Source organism: Balaenoptera physalus (assembly GCF_965194825.1).
Source record: "Balaenoptera physalus genome assembly, chromosome: 15".
Taxonomy (NCBI): Eukaryota; Metazoa; Chordata; class Mammalia; order Artiodactyla; family Balaenopteridae; genus Balaenoptera; species Balaenoptera physalus.
In genome coordinates, this window is record NC_138894.1 from 59,396,206 (window position 1) to 59,405,603 (window position 9,398).

Genomic DNA, 9,398 nt, shown 5'->3' on the forward strand with positions numbered 1-9,398 from the left:
AGGGAGATGAGGGTCTATTCAGTAAGTGAGACTGGAAAATTAGTTACCATTAACATAAGGAAAAAAAGGAAACTGGATCCCTACTATGTACAAAAATGAATTTCTGACAGAATAAAAATTTAAAGGTAAAAGGCATAATTTAAAAGATCTTAAAAAAACTACAGAATAATTTTAGGAACTCAGGATAGGAAAGAGTATCTCAAATAAGTCACAAAAGGCATAAACCATTAAGGAAATGATTAACACATTTTTCTACCTTACAATTTTAAACTCCTATTCATCAGAATTCACCTTAAAGAGAGCGAAAAGACAAGCCACAGTCTGGGGAAATATTTGCAACATATGTAACTGGCAAAGGATTAGTGTCCAGAATATGCAAAGGATACCAATGAATCAAGAAGAAAGAGAAACACCTCAATAGAAAAATGGACAAAAGACATAAACAGGCATTCACAGAAAAGGAAACACAAATGGCTAATGAACAAGTGACAAGATGCTACAGTGAGATACCCATTTCATACCCACCAGATGAGCAAAAAAAAATTTTTTTTTTAAAGATTGATTGATTGATTGATTGATTGCTATGTTGGGTCTTCGTTTCTGTGCGAGGGCTTTCTCTAGTTGCGGCAAGCGGGGGCCACTCTTCATCGCGGTGCGTGGGGTTCTCACTATCGTGGCCTCTCTTGTTGCGGAGCGCAGGCTCAGTAGCTGTGGCTCACAGGCCCAGCCGCTCCGCGGCATGTGGGATCTTCCCAGACCAGGGCTCAAAGCCGTGTCCCCTGCATTAGCAGGCAGATTCTCAACCACTGCGCCACCAGGGAAGCCCCTGAGCAAAAATTTTAAAGTCTAACAAAAACAAATGCTGGAAAAAATGTGGAGCAACCAAAACTCCTTATTAGTGTGAGTGTACACTGGTACAGGTATAGGAAAATAAATTGGTATTTCCTACTAAGGGTTAAGATAGGCATACCCTACCAGGAGTAGTTCTACATCCAGGTATGTACCCTAGATACTCTATCTATGTTTATATCTATGCCTATACCTATATCCACATCCACATTCATGGATAGCCATATCCATATCCAAACCCAGAGACACGTACAAGAATGTTTTTGCCACATGTTCAGAATAACCAACCCAAATATCCATCAACACTAAATGAACATGTAAATTTTGATGTGTTCCTTTCAACGCAATACTATACAGCAGTGAAAATGAACAATAGCTACACACCTCAATATGGATGAATCTCCCAAACTATATTGAGTGAGAAAAGCAAGACCAAGAAAAATACATTGTGTCACTTCATTTATGTAAAGATCAAAACCCAGAAAAACTAAAAATATATTGTTCAGGGACACAGGTATGTTCTAGTCAGTGTTCTAGCAAGAAAGAGATGGCACACACAAGCTGGGTGGCTGAGGAAGCTTATTAAAGGCACTTTACAAAAAATGTGAGTTGGGTTAGGGTATGCATTCTCAATGAGGCCAATATTATCCCCAAGGGGGCAAAAATTGATTCTTGAGGGCAAAAAAGTATTATTCTTATCATGTATAAGGCAGAGATATGTATAGTACATAAATAGATACATAGTATGTCTGTGGTATTAAAATTTCATGGTGGGGAAGAAGATTAGGAAAAAAAATCTGAAAAGGCTACATAGTGGTTGGGGGCAGGTGTGAAAATTAAAAAAAAAAATAGATTGAGAAACACTAGGTTTGGGTAACCACAAACAATGGTGTAGTGCCCTGGGGGCTGGCAAAACAGTCCGGAAGCTTCACCCTTCCTAGGCTTGAAGGAGCCGGGGGCTGGCAAAACAGTCCGGAAGCTTCACCCTCCCTAGGCTTGAAGGAGCCAGGGGTGGGCAGGGAGCTGTATGGAGGGCTGCCTGCCTTTGGTAGAGGAATGCAACCGACTTATGGTGGGTGACCCAGCAGGGAAGGGCAGGGGAGCTAACATCCCAACCTCATTCTCCTCATCCTCTGATCTCCTGTCAGCACTTCACTTTAGCCAAACCCATCAGAAAGCCAGGGATCAAGGGATCCTCCTGATACAGTCCATACAGGGCAGCCTCAGGGGGCACCGGGAAGGATGGAGAAGATTGGAGAATGGATCTGGAGGGGCAAATGGCAATGACACAGCAAATACACGTGGTAAAATTCTAAGGCACAAAGGTATCACTGGCACACATTTCAGGATTGTGGTTACCTCTGGGCTGGGAAGAGAGGGGCATATGGGACTTCAATAATATTAGTAATATTTTAGTACTTGAGGGGTGGGTTCATAAGCACTTAATTTTCTTAAACAATACTTGTATATTATTTATATTCATTTGCACATATAATCCATTTCATATAATATTGTTAGAAAGTTAACGTGGTAGTAACTTGGTAGGTGAGGTAAAATGAAAAGAAATAGCCATTGGACCTGGAGACAGAAATGGAGGATTAGAATGTAGGTTTTACCACTAATTAGCTGTTTGAGATTAAGCAAGTAAGTTAGTTTCATTGACGAACCCTGTTAGAGGCTGAGGAACCACCATCCCCAGCCCCACCTATTCCCAGGGATGTTAGGATTAAATGAAACTATATATAGTATGCAAAATCATGTGATAAACTAATTGGTGCATAATTTTTTTCCCTCTTCCCTATTCTACCTATCCAATTCTATTTCCTACTGTTTACTCTCTTACAAGTTCCTGTGCCCCAGCCAACCCCATCTCCTCCCTGACCCCCCACTCTGGCCTTGCATCCAGACCTGGGTCCATGTGTCCTTCCCCAGCCTGATCCTTTCTCCTGTCAATCAACCTGGCTCAAGACCCCCCACCCTGCCCCACCCCTCCAGTACCTCCTCCCTTTGGTTCCAGCACAGTGCGTCCTTAGTCCCTTACAAATTGTAGACGTTAATAAAAAAAGGAATTAAGATATCATCGCAGATGCTCTCATCAAATGCAAATGGGACTACTGTTGATAAGTTACTTGAAAACATTGGTTAGAACAGATAAGACAAGGAAACACACAAGTCTTAAGCATCTTATTTTAACTTAAAACATACAGATAGGGGTTTATTTGCCAGTCTTTTGATGAGAAACCTAGGCTTTTCCGCTAAGTACAAGTTCCTTGTCATCTTTCTTGCATCATGCCAGTTTCTCTAAGGTGGAGCAAGAGCACAGTCACTTGAGAAGCCCAAGGTCACAGAGCTTGCAACAGACCTAGTACCAGAATGACTTTGTATTCCTCAGTACAGTGCCGAGTGGAGGAGTGTCCTATAAATTTAGTTGAATTGCACAGAGCAGCTTGGAGGGGTGCCTGAGGAGGGCTGGGATGGGAACAAAGAGGCTAAACTGTGAGATGCAGGCGGGTGCCAAAGACGACTTGACTTAAATTATAACACTGCCTCTGGTGGTCATCTCTGGATCAAGCACTGGGCACAGCTACACCCACTCACAACTGGTGTCTGTCTCTCTTATACTCGATTGCTCATTCTGGGATTTAATGCTTTTTTGGTGTATGTATTACGAGGTGGGTTTGGGAGGCTGGAGAGGAGAGAGGGACATGGATGGTGAGAAAGGTAGGCTTTGGCTTCCCTGGCATCTTTAGGCCCTTTTTTGTCCAGTCTGTGCTCTGAGGTCAGAATCTAGTCCACAGCTATTTAAAAGCCTTGACTTGGCCCTGGAATGCTGGCAAGCTCCAGCCGAATTAGAGTTCATAAGTACAGTTTCCTAGGGCTGTTGATGCTTCGTGTAAGAGGCTTAGCAAACCCCAAGGAGACAGTTGGTATGCATACATGCATATAAATACATATGTGTACATGTGTGTCCATGCATGCACATATATGTGTGTGTATGTGTGATCCCTTCCCCGCCAAGGCCAGGTGAGGACAAATTGCACAGGAAGTCAAGGAGTGCTTTTTCAGTTCAAGGCTCCTAGAATTTCAAGGTGCACATGCTGCTGCAGATTTTATTGTTTCTCATAAATATTATCTTATTTCCCCTACCTGGGCAGTGCTCTCCCAGAGTACAGGGGAGGCTGTGCCAGTCCGGCCTGTGTGTCTTGGCTAGGCCTGTCCAGGGATAAAGCATGGTAGGCATTGGCCCTTCCCGTGGTGTTGGTGGCCAGCTGCGGGGGAGCACCTGTGCTGCACAGGGAACAATGGCAGGGTTGAGGCACACTGGCTGCAGTGGCTGTCAGGGAGCGGCGAGGTAGAAACCCAGGGGAGGTAGAAACCCTTCAGCACTCACTATATTTTTTCATCCTCCTGCCTATTCATAGGTCCTGATTTAGGAGAGTTACAGCATAGCTGCACAAGTGCTGTCCAGCCAAAAGGGTTGTGAATTCCTGATGTACTCCTGATGAGTACTAATCATTTATTTCCTATTAGTACGATTTAGGGTCTTGAGAGATTTGGGCTGGGCAAGAGGAAGTCCTTCTTTGAGAATAAGGGTAATTAAAGACTGGGTCAAAAGCTCTCAGATGGTAGATCACTCCAGAATAGCATCTTGATTTTACAGAAATTCAAACTATAGCCCAGAGAGGTTCACTGACTTGTCGCAGGTCACACAGCTCATTGGATGGCATGCTTTATGAAGTCTTTTATTTTTTAAAAGGACTGAATTATTCAGAAAATTTTCATTAATTTTTACACTAAATAAAGGGCAAATTAGCAACTGGCTTCTCTGTTTACTAGCTGTGGTACTTTGTGCTTCAAAGTACCTTCTGTTTCCTTCTCTGTAAAATGGAATAAATAACACCTCCCAAGATCAGTGTGAGGAAGAATAAGTTAGTGCGTGTGAGGCATCCATCTCAAGCACTCGAAGGGCTCAATAAATGCTAGTTCCCCATTCCTTGCCTCAGTCTGCATTTTCTCCTCCTTGCCCTTTAAAATCACAATAAACAAAAATAAAATAAGTCCACACCTTACTTCATAGACAGGTTCACCTCAAATCTGAGAGGATAGGACAAAAACTGGTTAGAACGCATTAGATCCAAGATGGCAGAAGATTCGACTTCCAGTAGACCTTGAAGCTCATTATACGCTCATGGTAATACATTAGCACATGCTAAATGACACACCCATAGGCGCCATGACAGCTCTGAGGCCGATCATAAAAGGCCAAAAAAGTGGGTGGTGCCCCAGTTCCTGGAAATCCCCACCCCTTCTCCAAGATAGAATATTCCTCCCACTTGTTAGCCTATGAAATTACCCGGCCCGTAAAAACTAACTACCCCACATCTCGGGGCTGCTCGCAATTTCCCAGATGACCTCATGCCCTGGGGCTGCTTCCCGCCTTCTGAGACAGTCCACACTCTGTGGAGTCTGTATCTCCCTGAATAAATCTGTTTTCACTTTACTATGGCTCACTCTTGAAGTCTTTCCTGCGCAAAGCCAAGGACCCTCACTTGGCAGCCCATCCCAGGGACTCACCCGAGACCTGGGACATGACCATCCTCTCACGCCCCTTTTTCCTGCAACACTTGGAGCTGAAATGCAGACCTGAATGCACAATGTGGGTGGACCACCCTTCAAGCCCAACTGAAGCTCAATTCCAGTCTCTTCTTGGAAGCTTTCCTAGAGGAACCCTAGAGGCACATGATGACTTTAGCTGTGTCTCCCCAGGCAACATCAATTTGTAGGCAACAACTCAATTGCCTTCCACTACCTGGGTTCCCAGATGCTCCTTTCCTCACACAAAAATCATTGTGGGAGAATCTCCTCATTGCTGTGCCCGACTCTGCCATGTGGTGGCTCCACTCTGCAACTTCCTACCCACAATCCAAGACCACAGAAACCAAGGTTGAAATGCCAGGCACCAAGGTTGCAGCAGCCAACGTCCAAATCCTCCACACAGACAAGGGGTCCTGAGGGACTGACTCTGGGCAGGGAGTAGCACTCACACAAGGGGGAGAAATGGAATCTGCCAATCCTGGGTGCCAATGATTTGAAGAGGGCAACATCCAGGGGAGAAATGGAAATGCAAATCCGGTCCCATCCAATCCAGTCATCTATACAAAAGGGCTTAGGAGAGATGGAGAATCCATTTGTAGGCAAAGCAGTGCAGCCAGGAAGAATTCCCTGAGCCCAAGACTACAGCTCCAGCCACTTTTTTTTTTTTAAATAAATTTATTTATTTATTTATTATTTTTAGCTGTGTTGGGTCTTCGTCTCTGTGCGATGGCCCCCTCCAGTTGCCGCGATCGGGGGCACCCCCCATCGCGGTGCGCGGGCCTCTCACCATCGCGGCCTCTCCCGCTGTGGAGCACAGGCTCCAGACGCGCAGGCCCAGCAGCCGTGGCCCACGGGCCCAGCCGCTCCGCGGCACGCGGGATCCTCCCAGACCAGGGCCCGAACCCACGTCCCCTGCATTGGCAGGCAGACTCTCAACCACTGCACCACCAGGGAAGCCCCAGCCACTTTTTAAGAGGCAGGAGAAGAAGAAAGGGACCACGGCTTGACTGGACAAGCTATGTCCATTCGATGCTTACTGCCCTGGTCACTCAACCCAGAGGAGGATTCTTGTTCTCTCTGTGCTGCTAATTACAACTCTTACTAGGTTTCCGAAATGAAGTTTAACGCCCCCTCTGATGAAGAACTTGGGCGAGTTCCTAGGACCCTGCCAGGAGTCTAGAGCTATTTGTGAGTAATGCTGCCACGTCTCTTATCAAAGGTATTCCTCTTACCTCACCCATCCCTGCTAAATCCCCTCTGCCTTCAAGTTCCCCCTGCTTGGGGCAGATGGGCATGTGTCTTCCCTGGAATCAGGGGAGCAAATCAAAAATAGAACAGGTGAAGAGGAGAGGGCTGAGTTCTGTGAGCCAAAGATGGGAGTCTAAGTGGATGAAGCCAGGGAGATAATGCCAAGACAACAGTGGCTTCACACTGGCAAGCAGATCATGGTAGAAATCTGGAATGTGGGCTGGAGCCCTGCCCCTGCCCAGGCTTTCCACAGCCAGAGGTCAGAAAAAGCTGCATGTACAGGCCTCCCTGGCCAGCCCAGTCCAGGCCCAGGTGTGGACTTCTCCAGGTACCCCAGCTCTCCTTCCTGGGGCTTTCAAGAACTTCTTCCCAGAACTGAGGACTTGTTTATTGTCCCTCTTTCAGGAAAGTAAAGCCTGGAGCTTTGGGACCAATTGTCAATCCTTAAAGTCCTCTTTGCCATTTCTCCCCAAAGAAATGGGAGAATTGTCTCTCATGCAAATAAGACCTTTAGGCCTGCCCTCCTTTTCCTAAGCTCAGGGTATTTTATGTATCCTGCCTCACCCCAGACTTTTACTACTTTACTCATTTAGGCATTTTCTTTAACTGCCAGTTATGTTTTTGATAATTATAGCATATAATATGTGTTTTGTCACTCCAATTAAGTAGTACATACTTTGTGTTTAAGTATGGAGAGCCTACTATGTTCTAGACCCTTTGCTAAGTGCTTTACACAGATTTTCTCACCTAATCTGCAAAACAACCCAGTGAAGTAGGTATCATAATTTATTATCCCCACTTTTCTGGGGGAACTAGGGGAACAGAGATGTCAACAAACCAGCCCAAGGTTCTGGCTCCTTGTATGAGTTGAGGAAGTTAAATCACCTCTCTGTGCCTCACCTCAGTCTCATCTGTAAAATGGGAAGAATAACAGTACGTACCTGATAAGACTGCTATGAGAATTAAGTGAGCTGGTATGTGTAAGGTGCTCGCACAGTGCCTGGCCCATAAGTGTTTGTGAAATAACAAATGAACATCTAAATGGCAGAGCTGGATGTAACACAGGTGGTTTGATTCCAGAGCACACATTCCTAACCACTATCCATTTCCGTGTTGATCACGGCCTGTTCTGTTTCTTCTGAAAGTTTTGGCAGGGCTTTTGATTTCCACTGTACAAAGATGGGCAAACTGAGCTATAGAAGTGATCAGTACAGGGTGACACGTGAGTTCCTCTTTCTGAGAATTCCATGGTGACAGTTTATGTATTCTTATGGGCCAGGCACTGCTCTGCTGGCTTGGTTAGTTATGGTCCATCATTGTGTTTTAGAAAAGTAAACTGGAGAGATCTCCTCCATCAGGAAGGAAAGTCTCCCAGGATTTCCCTAGTGTTCCAGCGGGTAAGACTCCATGCTCCCAATGCAGGGGGCCAGGGTTCGATCCCTGGTCAGGGAACTAGATCCTGCATGCATGCCGTAACTAAAGAGTTCGCATGCTGCAACTAAGAAGACTGCATGCTGTAACTAAGACCTGGCACAGCCTAAATAAATAAATAAATAAATAAATAAATATTAAAAAAAAAAAAGTAAAGAAAGTCTCCCCAATAATGTTCTTTACCCTCTTGTGCTTTAAAACTAGGAGCAAAACTTCAATGGGTCAGAAAATGGCTGCAGGCTTGTTTGGTGCATAGGGTGACCAACCCATTCTGGTTTGCCCAAGACTAAGAGGTTTCCTATAACACAGGACTTGCAGCTTTAAAACTGGGACATTTCTTGGCAAACCATGTTGATTGGTCATCTTAGAAATGGGCCAGACTGGAAGGGTCTGAAGGTTAGGACATGAAAGTTATACCCATGAAAGTCAGCTTGCGGCAGTTATCAAAACCTGAGGTCCAAAGAAGGGCTTGGTCATAGACCAAGGCAGAAAAGGTGGGACAAAGGGTGACTCAGATCCCTCAGTAAGATGTCCTTCACACATGACCCACCAAGCTATTATTTTGTTTTCCCTTCGTGTTTTCATTCTTTCTAAGAGACACTTCCCCTAATGATTTCCTTTTAGTGGAAGACAAGCAGCAGAATAAAGAGATCTGGGCTTGGCATTAGGAAGACAGCATGAGTAGAAGAAAGGACATGGACTTTGGAGGCAGAAAGATCAGCGTGTGAATCCTGTCTCTGACATGTCATTTTATATCTTTGTGCGAATGACAACTTCTCTGAATATTGTCTGTAAAAGGATAATATGAGAAGATTAGTGATGAGGTATGTAAACTGATTTGCATAGGGTGGGTTGATAGATGCTAAATGATAGATGAAAGAGGCCATAGCTCAAGGTTGGAGCTCCCAATGGACTGGCAGGATGCTGAGCCTAAATGGGAGTTGAGGCCTCCAGAGGGATGCTGCTGGGTGTCTGATACCTGCCTGATGTTGCTTCTTGGCCAACTTCTTCTCTTCAATGTCACTTCTCTAGGGAAGCCTTACTACAAACTCACAGGATCCTGTACTTCTTCTTCATACTGCTTTTCACAATTTGAATTCAAAATTTACTTGGAATCTAAAAAATACAACATACTAATGAATATAACAAAAAAGAAGCAGACTCACAGATATAAAGAACAAACTAGTGGTTACCAGCAGGGAGAGGGAAGGAGGGAGGGGATTAAGAGGTACAAACTGTCATGTATAAAATAAGCTATAAAGATGTATTACACA